Here is a 13,300-nt window from a genome sequence, read left to right on the forward strand (position 1 = left end):
CAATGTGCAGGGTTGTGGGGGAAAGGCCGTGAGAGTGGGACTAATTGGAGAGCTCTTTCAAAAGAGCCGGCACAGGCACGATGGGCCGAATGGCCTCCTTCTGCGCGCTATGGTTCTATGTAATCACCAAGCTGTAAACACTGGCCGGATGGCCTGTTCCGGTGCTGTACATTGACAACTGAGTTGATCCTAGTTGATTTGATTAGGAATTCACCCTTGGGACTGAGCATCATACTGAGTGAAACAAGTCAGACTTATTCCCAGACTTATTTCGCCCGTCTTCCCGGGAAACAGATGGACCCTGATATTTACTGGGGCCGCGCGTTCGAAGCCAGGGAAAACCCGGCCAACGGGGGTTAAAAATAAAAACGCCGCTAAAACGGAGACGCGCAGCCTCCTTAAAAGGTTTTTACCGTCTCCTGAGAGCGGATTGGTCGCCCGCCCCTACCCCCCCACCCCCCAACCCCCCGAGCCCGCCTCCGTTAAAACCGGATGTGGGCAGGCTCGAGGCGGGTTTGAAATTTATTTGAAATTTTCACTTCTCACCCAACCCAAACCCGCCAGTTTTTGGGGGTTAAAATTACCTCCATAGTCTCCAGAGGCAGACCCATGTCATGTGTGAACGAAAACTTGTGTCTTTGTGTGAGTGTGAGCATGTGTGTGAGTGTGAGAGAGTGTGTGAGTGTGTGTGTGTGTGAGAGACAGTGTGTGTGTGTGTGTGAGAGTGTGTATGTAAGAGTGTGTGTGTGAGAGTGTGTGTATGTAAGAGAGTGTATGTGAGAGTGTGTAAGAGAGTGTATGTAAGAGTGTGTGTGTGAGTGTGAGAGTGTGTGTGCGAGTGAGTGTGTGAGAGTGTGAGAGTGAGTGTGTCTGTGTGTGAGTGTGAGAGTGTGTGAGTGTGAAAGAGTGTGAGTGTGAGAGTGAGAGAGTGTGTGAGTGTGAAAGAGTGTGTGTGTGTGAGAGTGTGAGTGTGTATGTGAGAGTGTGTGTGTGTATGTGAGTGTGTGATTGTGTGTGTGTGAGTGCGCTGTGCGCGTGTGAGAGTGTGTGTGTGTGAGAGTGAGTGTGTGTGAGAGTGAGTGTGTGTGTGTGAGAGTGTGTGTGAGAGAGAGTGAGTGTGTGTGTGTGTGAGAGAGAGTGAGTGTGTGAGTGAGTGAGTGAGTGAGTGAGTGAGTGCACTGTGCATGCGATAACATGCTCAGGAGCAATGTCGCTGTTAAGCTGTGTGAAAACCGCGCACGGGTGGAAATTTAAGTGGGCCGCGCAGCCCGTTAAAGGGAACATTGCTCAGGAGTAACAATTATCCGCCATTACCAGTAGGAAACACTGGAATCACTTGGAACACCCTCCACGCCCACCTGTCTACTCCGAAAGGCACTATTCAATTCAATTCAATTCAAATCGCTTTATTGGCATAACAAGGTACATCTTATGTTGCCAAAGCATCGAAAAACATTCATGGTTGTACACAAAAATACAGATCTATCCATACAGTGTATAAACAGATATATCCCTGAGTGTATATAAATATACATTCATATAATTTGTATATACTCTTTTATATTTAATGGTTGTCCCTCTGTTTATGGCAAGCTGTAACATAGTGTGCCGCTAAGGTTACACAATTTCTCTCTTCCCCTAGTAGGTATGGGAGTTTTTGGTCGTCATTCAAATTTCTGAATTCCAGGCATATTTTTGTGAATTTTGGGTAGAAATTCTCCCTTATGCCCTGATATTTTCTACAAGCTGTGAGGAAGTGTATCTCTCTCTCCACCACTCCCTGACTGCAGTGAGAGCATATCCTGTCCTCTCTTGGTAGCCGGGTTTGCCTGTGTCTACCTTTTTCGATCGCCAGGCTATGTTCACTAAGTCTGTACATTGTCAAGGTTTTTCTCAGTTTGCTATCCCTTACCATGGTCAGGTAATCAGCCATGTTGTATTGTCTGTTTAGGGCCAAGTAGCAATTGAGTTTGCTTTGGGTTTTTGTTGTTTCTGTCCAATATGACAGATATTTTTCCTTTTGCTTAGTGACGATTGTGTTGGGTCGGATTCTTTGTGTTACGATGTCACTGTCCTGGGGCTGGTTATTGTTAGTAGTGTTAGTAGTTACTTCACTGAGTCCCAGGACTAGTTGACTGAGGGTATTCTTCTTTATGGTCCTCTCTTGGCATTTCAGGGCTTCGTAATGATAGCATTGGGGGTTGCTCATTTCTAGGTGTTTCCAAAATTTGGTGGCTCTTTTTTGGATAGTGATTATTAATGGATATTGGCCTAGTTCTGCCCTGCATGCATTGTTTACGGTTTTCCTTTGAGTCCGGAGGATACTTTTACAGAATTCTGCATGTAGGATCTCAATTGGGTGTTTGTCCCATTTTGCAAATTCTTGTTGTGTTAGCGGTCCCCACACCTCACTGCCATAGAGTGCAATTGGTTCAATTACTGATTTAAAAATTTTGAGCCAAATGCTAATTGGGATTTCTATTTGGATTGATTTTTTAATGGCATAGAAAGCCCTTCTTGCTTTATCTTTCAGTTCATTCACAGCCAGGTGAAAATTTCCCGTAGAACTGATTTTTAAGCCCAAGTATGTGTAGTTAGTGGTTTGTTCAATTTTGGTTGTTTCTAGTGTGAAATTTGTTTTGGGTCCCTGATGTCTGGATCTTTGCTGGAACACAAGGACTTTGGTTTTTTGGGGATTTATTGTCAGGGCCCAGGTCTGGCAGAACGACTCCAGCACATCCAGGTTCTGCTGTAGACCCTCCTTAGTTGGTGACAGCAGAACCAGGTCATCTGCATAGAGGAGGAATTTAACCTTGGATTCATATAGGGTGAGGCCGGGTGCTGTAGATTGTTCAAGTAGTTTTGCCAACTCATTTATGTAAATATTAAAGAGTGTCAGTGAGATGGGCGAGCCCTGCGTCACCCCCCGCCCCTGTGGGAAGTATTTTATACTAAATAGCACGCTGTCACACCGTTAGCTTCAAGCTGAAACTAGTAAGATTTATTTACAAGAAAGATAATTACACAGGAGCAGAACTGCACAGCGCGATACCGGCCGTACAATACTCAGGGTCAGTCCGCAAGAGTTTAAAGGGAGACTTCGGTGAGGCTGTGCTCCTGCCGTGGAGCGAGACACTGGGGTCAGGGATAGAGCTCCAATTCTCTGACCCGCACGAGCTGCTTCCTTCTTCTTCTTAGGCAGTCCCTCAGAACCAAGGATGGCTTGCTTCCACACTAATAATGAGTTCTCAGGTGACTGATGAGTCCAATGTGGGACCTACAGTCTGTCACAGGTGGGGCAGACGGTGGTTGAAGGGGCGGGTGGGTGGGGTCCTTGCGCTGCCTGCGGAGGGGCAGTACTGAGGGAGTGCTGCACGGAGGGGCGGTACTGAGGGAGCGGCGCACTGTCGGAGGGGCAGTACTGAGGGAGCGCCGCACTGTGGGAGGGGCAGTACTGAGGGAACGCCGCACTGTCGGAGGGGCAGAACAGAGGGGGCACCGTACTGTCGGAGGGGCAGTACTGACGGAGCGGCGCACTATCGGAGGGGCGGTACTGAGGGAGCGCCGCACTGTCGGAGGGGAAGTACTGAGGGAGCGCAGCACTGTCAGAGGGGCGGTACTGAGGGAGCGCCGCACTGTCGGAGGGGAAGTACTGAGGGAGCGCAGCACTGTCAGAGGGGCGGTACTGAGGGAGCGCCGCACTGTCGGAGGGGCAGTACTGAGGGAGCGCCGCACTGTCGGAGGGGCAGTACTGAGGGAGCGCCTCACTGTCAGAGGGGCAGTACTGAGGGAGCGCCGCACTGTCGGAGCGGCAGTACTGAGGGAGCCCCGCACTGTCGGAGGGGCGGTACTGAGGGAGCGCCGCACTGTCGGAGGGACAGTACTGAGGGAGCGCCGCACTGTCGGAGGGTCAGTACTGAGGGAGCGCCTCACTGTCGGAGGGGAAGTACTGAGGGAGCGCCGCACTTTCGGAGGGGCAATACTGAGGGAGCGCCGCACTGTCGGAGGGGCAGTACTGAGGGAGCGCCGCACTTTCGGAGGGGAAGTACTGAGGGAGCGCAGCACTGTTGGAGGGGCGGTACTGAGGGAGCGCCGCACTGTCGGAGGGGAAGTACTGAGGGAGCGCAGCACTGTTGGAGGGGCGGTACTGAGGGAGTGCCGCACTGTCGGAGGGGAAGTACTGAGGGAGCACCGCACTGTCGGAGGGGAAGTACTGAGGGAGCGCAGCACTGTCGGAGGGGCGGTACTGAGGGAGCGCCGCACTGTCGGAGGGGAAGTACGGAGGGAGCACCGCACTGTCTGAGGGGAAGTACTGAGGGAGCACAGCACTGTCGGAGGGGCGGTACTGAGGGAGCAGCGCACTGTCGGAGGGGAAGTACTGAGGGAGCACCACACAGTCTGAGGGGCAGTACTGAGGGAGTGCCACACTGTCGGAGGGGCAGTACTGAGGGAGTGCCGCACTGTCTAAGGGTCAGTACTGAGGGAGCGCCGCACTGTCGGAGGGGCAGTACTGAGGGAGCAGCGGACTGTCGGAGGGGCAGTACTGAGGGAATGCTGCACTGCCGGAGGGGCAGTACTGAGAGAGCGCCGCACTGTCAGAGGGGCAGTACTGAGGGAGCACCGCAATGTCGGAGGGGCAGTACTGAGGGGGTGCCGCACTGTCGGAGGGGCAGTACTGAGGGAGCGCTGCAATGTCAGAGGGACAGTACTGAGGGAGCGCCACACTGTCGGAGGGGTAGTACTGAGGGAGCGGCGCACTGTCGGAGAGGCAGTACTGAGGGAGCACCGCACTGTCGGAGAGGCAGTACTGAGGGAGCACCGCACTGTCGGAGAGGCAGTACTGAGGGAGCGCAGCACTGTCGGAGGGGCAGTACTGAGGGAGCGCCGCACTGTCGGAGGGGCGGTACTGAGGGAGCGCCGCACTGTCGGAGGGGCGGTACTGAGGGAGCGCCGCACTGTCGGAGGGGCAGTGTTGAGGGAGCGCCGCACTGTCGGACGGGCAGTACTGAGGGAGCGCCGCACTGTCGGAGGGGCGGTACTGAGAGAGCGCCGCACTGTCGGAGGGGCAGTACTGAGGGAGCGCCGCACTGTCGGAGGGGCAGTGCTGAGGGAGCGCCGCACTGTCGGAGGGGCAGTACTGAGGGAGCGCCGCACTGTCGGAGGGGCGGTACTGAGGGAGCGGCGCACTGTCGGAGAGGCAGTACTGATGGAGCACCGCACTGTCGGAGAGGCAGTATTGAGGGAGCGCAGCACTGTCGGAGGGGTAGCACTGAGGGAGCGCCGCACTGTCGGAGGGGCGGTACTGAGGGAGCGCAGCACTGTCGGAGGGGCGGTACTGAGGGAGCGCCACACTGTCGGAGGGGAAGTACTGAGGGAGCGCCGCACTGTCGGAGGGGCAGTACTGAGGGAGCGCCTCACTGTCGGAGGGGCAGTGCTAAGGGAGCGCCGCACTGTCGGAGGGGCAGTGCTGAGGGAGTGCAGTACTGTCGGAGGGGCAGTACTGAGGGAGCGCCTCACTGTCGAAGGGGCAGTACTGAGGGAGCGCCGCACTGTCGGAGATGCTGTCTTTCATATGAAACGTTAAACCGAGGCCCCGTCTGCTCTCTCAGGTGGACGTAAAAGATCCCACGGCCACTATTGGAAGAAGAGCAGGGGAATTCTCCCCGGTGTCCTGGGGCCAATATTTATTCCTGAACCAACATCACTAAAACAAAACTAAAGCAGATGATCTGGTCATTATCACATTGCTGCTTGTGGGATCTTGCTGTGCGCAAATTGGCTGCCGTGCTTCCTACACTACAACAGTGACCACACTTCTAAAGAAGTACTTCATTGGCTGTACAGCGCTTTGGGACGTCCTGAGGTTGTGAAAGGCGCTGTAGAAATTCCAGACTTTCTTTTGTGTCTGGAGCTGCCTCACGTTTGCCGGGATTCAATGTGCAGGGTTGTGGGGGAAAGGCCGTGAGAGTGGGACTAATTGGAGAGCTCTTTCAAAAGAGCCGGCACAGGCACGATGGGCCGAATGGCCTCCTTCTGCGCGCTATGGTTCTATGTAATCACCAAGCTGTAAACACTGGCCGGATGGCCTGTTCCGGTGCTGTACATTGACAACTGAGTTGATCCTAGTTGATTTGATTAGGAATTCACCCTTGGGACTGAGCATCATACTGAGTGAAACAAGTCAGACTTATTCCCAGACTTATTTCGCCCGTCTTCCCGGGAAACAGATGGACCCTGATATTTACTGGGGCCGCGCGTTCGAAGCCAGGGAAAACCCGGCCAACGGGGGTTAAAAATAAAAACGCCGCTAAAACGGAGACGCGCAGCCTCCTTAAAAGGTTTTTACCGTCTCCTGAGAGCGGATTGGTCGCCCGCCCCTACCCCCCCACCCCCCAACCCCCCGAGCCCGCCTCCGTTAAAACCGGATGTGGGCAGGCTCGAGGCGGGTTTGAAATTTATTTGAAATTTTCACTTCTCACCCAACCCAAACCCGCCAGTTTTTGGGGGTTAAAATTACCTCCATAGTCTCCAGAGGCAGACCCATGTCATGTGTGAACGAAAACTTGTGTCTTTGTGTGAGTGTGAGCATGTGTGTGAGTGTGAGAGAGTGTGTGTGTGTGTGTGAGAGACAGTGTGTGTGTGTGAGTGTGTGTGTGTGTGTGAGTGTGTATGTAAGAGAGTGTGTGTGTGAGTGTGTGTGTGTATGTAAGAGAGTGTATGTGAGTGTATGTGAGAGTGTGTAAGAGAGTGTATGTAAGAGTGTGTGTGTGAGTGTGTGTGCGAGTGTGAGTGTGAGAGTGTGAGAGTGTGTCTGTGTGTGAGTGTGAGAGTGTGTGAGAGTGTGAAAGAGTGTGAGTGTGAGAGTGAGAGTGTGAGTGTGTGAGAGTGAAAGAGTGTGAGTGTGAGAGAGAGTGTGTGTGAGTGTGAGTGTGTATGTGAGAGTGTGTGTGTATGTGAGAGAGTGTGTGATTGTGTGTGTGAGTGCGCTGTGCGCGTGTGAGAGTGTGTGTGTGTGAGAGTGTGTGTGAGAGTGAGTGTGTGTGTGTGTGTGTGTGAGAGAGAGTGTGTGTGAGAGAGAGTGAGTGTGTGTGTGTGTGTGTGTGTGAGAGAGAGTGAGTGTGTGAGTGAGTGAGTGAGTGCACTGTGCATGCGATAACATGCTCAGGAGCAATGTCGCCGTTAAGCTGTGTGAAAACCGCGCACGGGTGGAAATTTAAGTGGGCCGCGCAGCCCGTTAAAGGGAACATTGCTCAGGAGTAACAATTATCCGCCATTACCAGTAGGAAACACTGGAATCACTTGGAACACCCTCCACGCCCACCTGTCTACTCCGAAAGGCACTAAATAGCACGCTGTCACAACGTTAGCTTCAAGCTGAAACTAGTAAGATTTATTTACAAGAAAGATAATTACACAGGAGCAGAACTGCACAGCGCGATACCGGCCGTACAATACTCAGGGTCAGTCCGCAAGAGTTTAAAGGGAGACTTCGGTGAGGCTGTGCTCCTGCCGTGGAGCGAGACACTGGGGTCAGGGATAGAGCTCCAATTCTCTGACCCGCACGAGCTGCTTCCTTCTTCTTCTTAGGCAGTCCCTCGGAACCAAGGATGACTTGCTTCCACACTAAAAATGAGTTCTCAGGTGACTGATGAGTTCAATGCGGGACCTACAGTCTCTGTCACAGGTGGGGCAGACGGTGGTTGAAGGGGCGGGTGGGTGGGTGGGGTCCTTGCGCTGCCTGCGCCTGGTTTCCGCTTGCTCCCGGCGAAGAAACTCAAGGTGTTCGGTGCCTTCCCGGATGCTTCTCCTCCACTTTGTGCGGTCTTGGGCCAGGGATTCCCAGGTGTCGGTGGGGATGTTGCACTTTTTCAAGGGTGTCCTTGAAGCGTTTGCTCTGCCCACCTGCGGCTCTCTTGCCGTGTCGGAGCTCCGAGTAGAGGCGCTTGTTTTGGGAGTTTCGTATCGGGCGTGTGGACAATGTGACCCGACCATCGGAGCTGATCGAGTGCTGTCAAAGCTTCGATGCTGGGGATGTTGGCCTGAGCGACAACACTGACGTTGGTGCACCAATAGATTTTTCCCCACAAGTGCATTTTTCTGTTAAAATCTTCTCCAGAATGTGGTTCTCATAGAACATGGTCAGCTGCAAGGATTTCGGAGACATCGGTCTTTCGTTAAGTTGCCCAATGCGAGGTCCGAACCTGGGTGAGACAATATACTGGACTGCGAGCGTCAGTTACAGAACTGAAACAAGAGCTGAAGGTTCCACTTCCGAGTTTCAACACTCATCTGAGGGTGACTGGGAACAGCAGTGCCTTTCCGGAGTCTTTCGCATCACGCGCTGCACTGTCGGAGGGGCAGTACTGAGGGAGCGCTGCACTGTCGGAGGGGAAATACTGAGGGAGCGCTGCACTGTCGGAGGGGCAGCACTGAGGGAGCACCGCACTCTGGGAGGGGCAGTACTGAGGGAGCGCCGCAATGTCGGAGGGGCAGTACTGAGGGAGCGCCGCAATGTCGGAGGGGCAGTACTGAGGGAGCGCCGCACTCTGGGAGGGGCAGTACTGAGGGAGCACCGCAATGTCGGAGGGGCAGTACTGAGGGAGCGCCGCAATGTCGGAGGGGCAGTACTGAGGGAGCGCAGCACTGTCGGAGGGGCAGTACTGAGGGAGCGCCGCACTGTCGGACGACGAGTGCTGAGGGAGCGCTGCGCTGTCGGGGGGCGGTCCTGAGGGAGCGCCGCACTGTCGGACGGGCAGTACTGAGGGAGCGCTGCACTGTCGGGGGGCGGTACTAAGGGAGCGCCGCACTGTCGGAGGGGCAGTACTGAGGGAGCGCCGCACTGTCGGAAGGGCGGTACTGAGGGAGCGCCACACTGTCAGAGGGGAAGTACTGAGGGAGCGCAGCACTGTCGGAGGGGCGGTACTGAGGGAGCGCCGCACTGTCGGAGGGGCAGTACTGAGGGAATGCTGCACTGCCGGAGGGGCAGTGCTGAGAGAGCGCCGCACTGTGGGAGGGGCAATACTGAGGGAGCGCCGCACTGTCAGAGGGGCAGTACTGAGGGAGCACCGCACTGTCGGAGAGGCAGTACTGAGGGAGCGCAGCACTGTCGGAGAGGCAGTACTGAGGGAGCACCGCACTGTCGGAGAGGCAGTACTGAGGGAGCGCTGCAATGTCGGAGGTGCAGTACTGAGGGAGCGCCACACTGTCGGAGAGGCAATACTGAGGGAGCACCGCAATGTCGGAGGGGTAGTACTGAGGGAGTGCCGCACTGTCGGAGGGGTGGTACTGAGAGAGCGCCACACTGTCAGAGGGGCAGTACTGAGGGAGCACCGAAATGTTGGAGGGGCAGTACTGAGGGGGTGCCGCACTGTCAGAGCGGCAGTACAGATGGGGCGCCGCACTGTCGGAGAGGCAGTACTGAGGGAGCGCTGCAATGTCGGAGTGGCAGTACTATGGGAGCGCCGCAATGTCGGAGGGGCAGTACTGAGGGAGCGCTGCAATGTCGGAGCGGCAGCACTGAGGGAGCGCCACACTGTCGGAGGGGTAGTACTGAGGGAGCGGCGCACTGTCGGAGAGGCAGTACTAAGGGAGCACCGCACTGTCGGAGAGGCAGTACTGAGGGAGCGCAGCACTGTCGGAGAGGCAGTACTGAGGGAGCACCGCACTGTTGTAGAGGCAGTACTGAGGGAGCGCTGCAATGTCGGAGGGGCAGTACTGAGGGAGCGCCACACTTTCGGAGAGGCAGTACTGAGGGAGCACCGCAATGTCGGAGGGGCAGTACTGAGGGAGTGCCGCACTGTCGGAGGGGCGGTACTGAGGGAGCACCGCAATGTCAGAGGGGCAGTACTGAGGGAGTGCCGCACTGTCGGAGGGGCGGTACTGAGAGAGCGCCGCACTGTGGGAGGGGCAATACTGAGGGGGCGCCGCACTGTTGGAGAGGCAGTATTGAGGGAGTGCTGCACTGTCGGAGGGGCAGGAGTGAGGGAGCGCCGCACTGTCAGAGGGGCAGCACTGAGGGAGCACCGCACTGTGGGAGGGGCAGTACTGAGGGAGCACCGCAATGTCGGACGGGCAGTACTGAGGGAGCGCCGCAATGTCGGAGGGGCAGTACTGAGGGAGCGCAGCACTGTCGGAGGGGCAGGACTGAGGGAGCGCCGCACTGTCGGAAGGGCGGTACTGAGGGAGCGCCGCACTGTCGGAGGGGCAGTACTGAGGGAATGCTGCACTGCCGGAGGGGCAGTACTGAGGGGGTGCCGCACTGTCAGAGCGGCAGTACAGAGGGGGCGCCGCACTGTTGGAGGGGTAGTACTGAGGGAGCGCTGCAATGTCGGAGGGGCAGCACTGAGGGAGCGCCACACTGTCAGAGGGGTAGTACTGAGGGAGCGGCGCACTGTCGGAGAGGCAGTACTGAGGGAGCGCTGCAATGTCGGAGGGGCAGTAGTGAGGGAGCGCCACACTGTCGGAGAGGCAATACTGAGGGAGCACCGCAATGTCAGAGGGGCAGTACGGAGGGAGTGCCGCACTGTTGGAGGGGCGGTACTGAGGGAGCACCGCAATGTCGGAGGGGCAGTACTGAGGGAGCACCGCACTGTCGGAGAGGCAGTACTGAGGGAGCGCAGCACTGTCGGAAAGGCAGTACTGAGAGAGCACCGCACTGTCGGAGAGGCAGTACTGAGGGAGCACCGCACTGTCGGAGAGGCAGTACTGAGGGAGCACCGCACTGTCGGAGAGGCAGTAATGAGGGAGCGCTGCAATGTCGGAGGTGCAGTACTGAGGGAGCACTGCACTGTCGGAGGGGCAGTACTGAGGAAGCGCTGCAATGTCGGAGGGGCAGCACTGAGGGAGCGCCACACTGTCGGAGGGGCAGTACTGAGGGAGCGGCGCACTGTCGGAGAGGCAGTACTGAGGGAGCACCGCACTGTCGGAGAGGCAGTACTGAGGGAGCGCAGCACTGTCGGAGAGGCAGTACTGAGGGAGCACCGCACTGTCGGAGAGGCAGTACTGAGGGAGCGCTGCAATGTCGGAGGTGCAGTACTGAGGGAGCGCCACAGTGTCGGAGAGGCAGTACTGAGGGAGCACCGCAATGTCGGAGGGGCAGTACTGAGGGAGTGCCGCACTGTCGGAGGCGTGGTACTGAGAGAGCGCCGCACTGTGGGAGGGGCAATACTGAGGGAGCGCCGCACTGTCAGAGGGGCAGTACTGAGGGAGCGCTGCAATGTCGGAGTGGCAGTACTATGGGAGCGCCACACTGTCGGAGGGGTAGTACTGAGGGAGCGGCGCACTGTCGGAGAGGCAGTATTGAGGGAGTGCTGCACTGTCGGAGGGGCAGTACTGAGGGAGCGCCGCACTGTCGGAGGGGCAGCACTGAGGGAGCACTGCACTGTGGGAGGGGCAGTACTGAGGGAGCACCGCAATGTCGGAGGGGCAGTACTGAGGAAGCACCGCACTGTCGGAGAGGCAGTACTGAGGGAGCACTGCACTGTCGGAGAGGCAGCACTGAGGGAGCACCGCACTCTGGGAGGGGCAGTACTGAGGGAGCACTGCAATGTCGGAGGGGCAGTACTGAGGGGGCGCCGCAATGTCGGAGGGGCAGTACTGAGGGAGCGCCGCAATGTCGGAGGGGCAGTACTGAGGGAGCGCCGCACTCTGGGAGGGGCAGTACTGAGGGAGCACCGCAATGTCGGAGGGGCAGTACTGAGGGAGCGCCGCAATGTCGGAGGGGCAGTACTGAGGGAGCGCAGCACTGTCGGAGGGGCAGTACTGAGGGAGCGCCGCACTGTCGGACGACTAGTGCTGAGGGAGCGCTGCGCTGTCGGGGGGCGGTCCTGAGGGAGCGCCGCACTGTCGGACGGGCAGTACTGAGGGAGCGCTGCACTGTCGGGGGGCGGTACTAAGGGAGCGCCGCACTGTCGGAGTGGCACTACTGAGGGAGCGCCGCACTGTCGGAAGGGCGGTACTGAGGGAGCGCCACACTGTCAGAGGGGAAGTACTGAGGGAGCGCAGCACTGTCGGAGGCGCGGTACTGAGGGAGCGCCGCACTGTCGGAGGGGCAGTACTGAGGGAATGCTGCACTGCCGGAGGGGCAGTGCTGAGAGAGCGCCGCACTGTGGGAGGGGCAATACTGAGGGAGCGCTGCACTGTCAGAGGGGCAGTACTGAGGGAGGACCGCAATGTCGGAGGGGCAGTACTGAGGGGGTGCCGCACTGTCAGAGCGGCAGTACAGAGGGGACGCCGCACTGTCGGAGGGGCAGTACTGAGGGAGCGCTGCAATGTCGGAGGGGCAGCACTGAGGGTGCGCCACACTGTCGGAGGGGCAGTACTGAGGGAGCGCTGCAATGTCGGAGGTGCAGTACTGAGGGAGCGCCACACTGTCGGAGAGGCAGTACTGAGGGAGCACCGCAATGTCGGAGGGGCAGTACTGAGGGAGTGCCGCACTGTCGGAGGGGTGGTACTGAGAGAGCGCCACACTGTCGGAGAGGCAGTATTGAGGGAGTGCTGCACTGTCGGAGGGGCAGTACTGAGGGAGCGCTGCAATGTCGGAGTGGCAGTACTATGGGAGCGCCACACTGTCGGAGGGGTAGTACTGAGGGAGTGGCGCACTGTCGGAGAGGCAGTATTGAGGGAGTGCTGCACTGTCGGAGGGGCAGTACTGAGGGAGCGCCGCACTGTCGGAGGGGCAGCACTGAGGGAGCACCGCACTGTGGGAGGGGCAGTACTGAGGGAGCACCGCAACGTCGGAGGGGCAGTACTGAGGGAGCGCCGCAATGTCGGAGGGGCAGTACTGAGGGAGCGCAGCACTGTCGGAGGGGCAGTACTGAGGGAGCGCAGCACTGTCGGAGGGGCAGGACTGAGGGAGCGCCGCACTGTCGGAAGGGCGGTACTGAGGGAGCGCCGCACTGTCGGAGGGGCAGTACTGAGGGAATGCTGCACTGCCGGAGGGGCAGTACTGAGGGGGTGCCGCACTGTCAGAGCGGCAGTACAGAGGGGGCGCCGCACTGTTGGAGGGGTAGTACTGAGGGAGCGCTGCAATGTCGGAGGGGCAGCACTGAGGGAGCGCCACACTGTCAGAGGGGTAGTACTGAGGGAGCGGCGCACTGTCGGAGAGGCAGTACTGAGGGAGCGCTGCAATGTCGGAGGGGCAGTAGTGAGGGAGCGCCACACTGTCGGAGAGGCAATACTGAGGGAGCACCGCAATGTCAGAGGGGCAGTACGGAGGGAGTGCCGCACTGTTGGAGGGGCGGTACTGAGGGAGCACCGCAATGTCGGAGGGGCAGTACTGAGGGAGCACCGCACTGTCGGA

The sequence above is a fragment of the Somniosus microcephalus genome, unplaced genomic scaffold (genome assembly GCF_052327205.1).
Source record: "Somniosus microcephalus isolate GS21.2 unplaced genomic scaffold, FLI_Smic_1.0 unresolved_chr2, whole genome shotgun sequence".
In the NCBI taxonomy this organism is placed as follows: domain Eukaryota; kingdom Metazoa; phylum Chordata; class Chondrichthyes; order Squaliformes; family Somniosidae; genus Somniosus; species Somniosus microcephalus.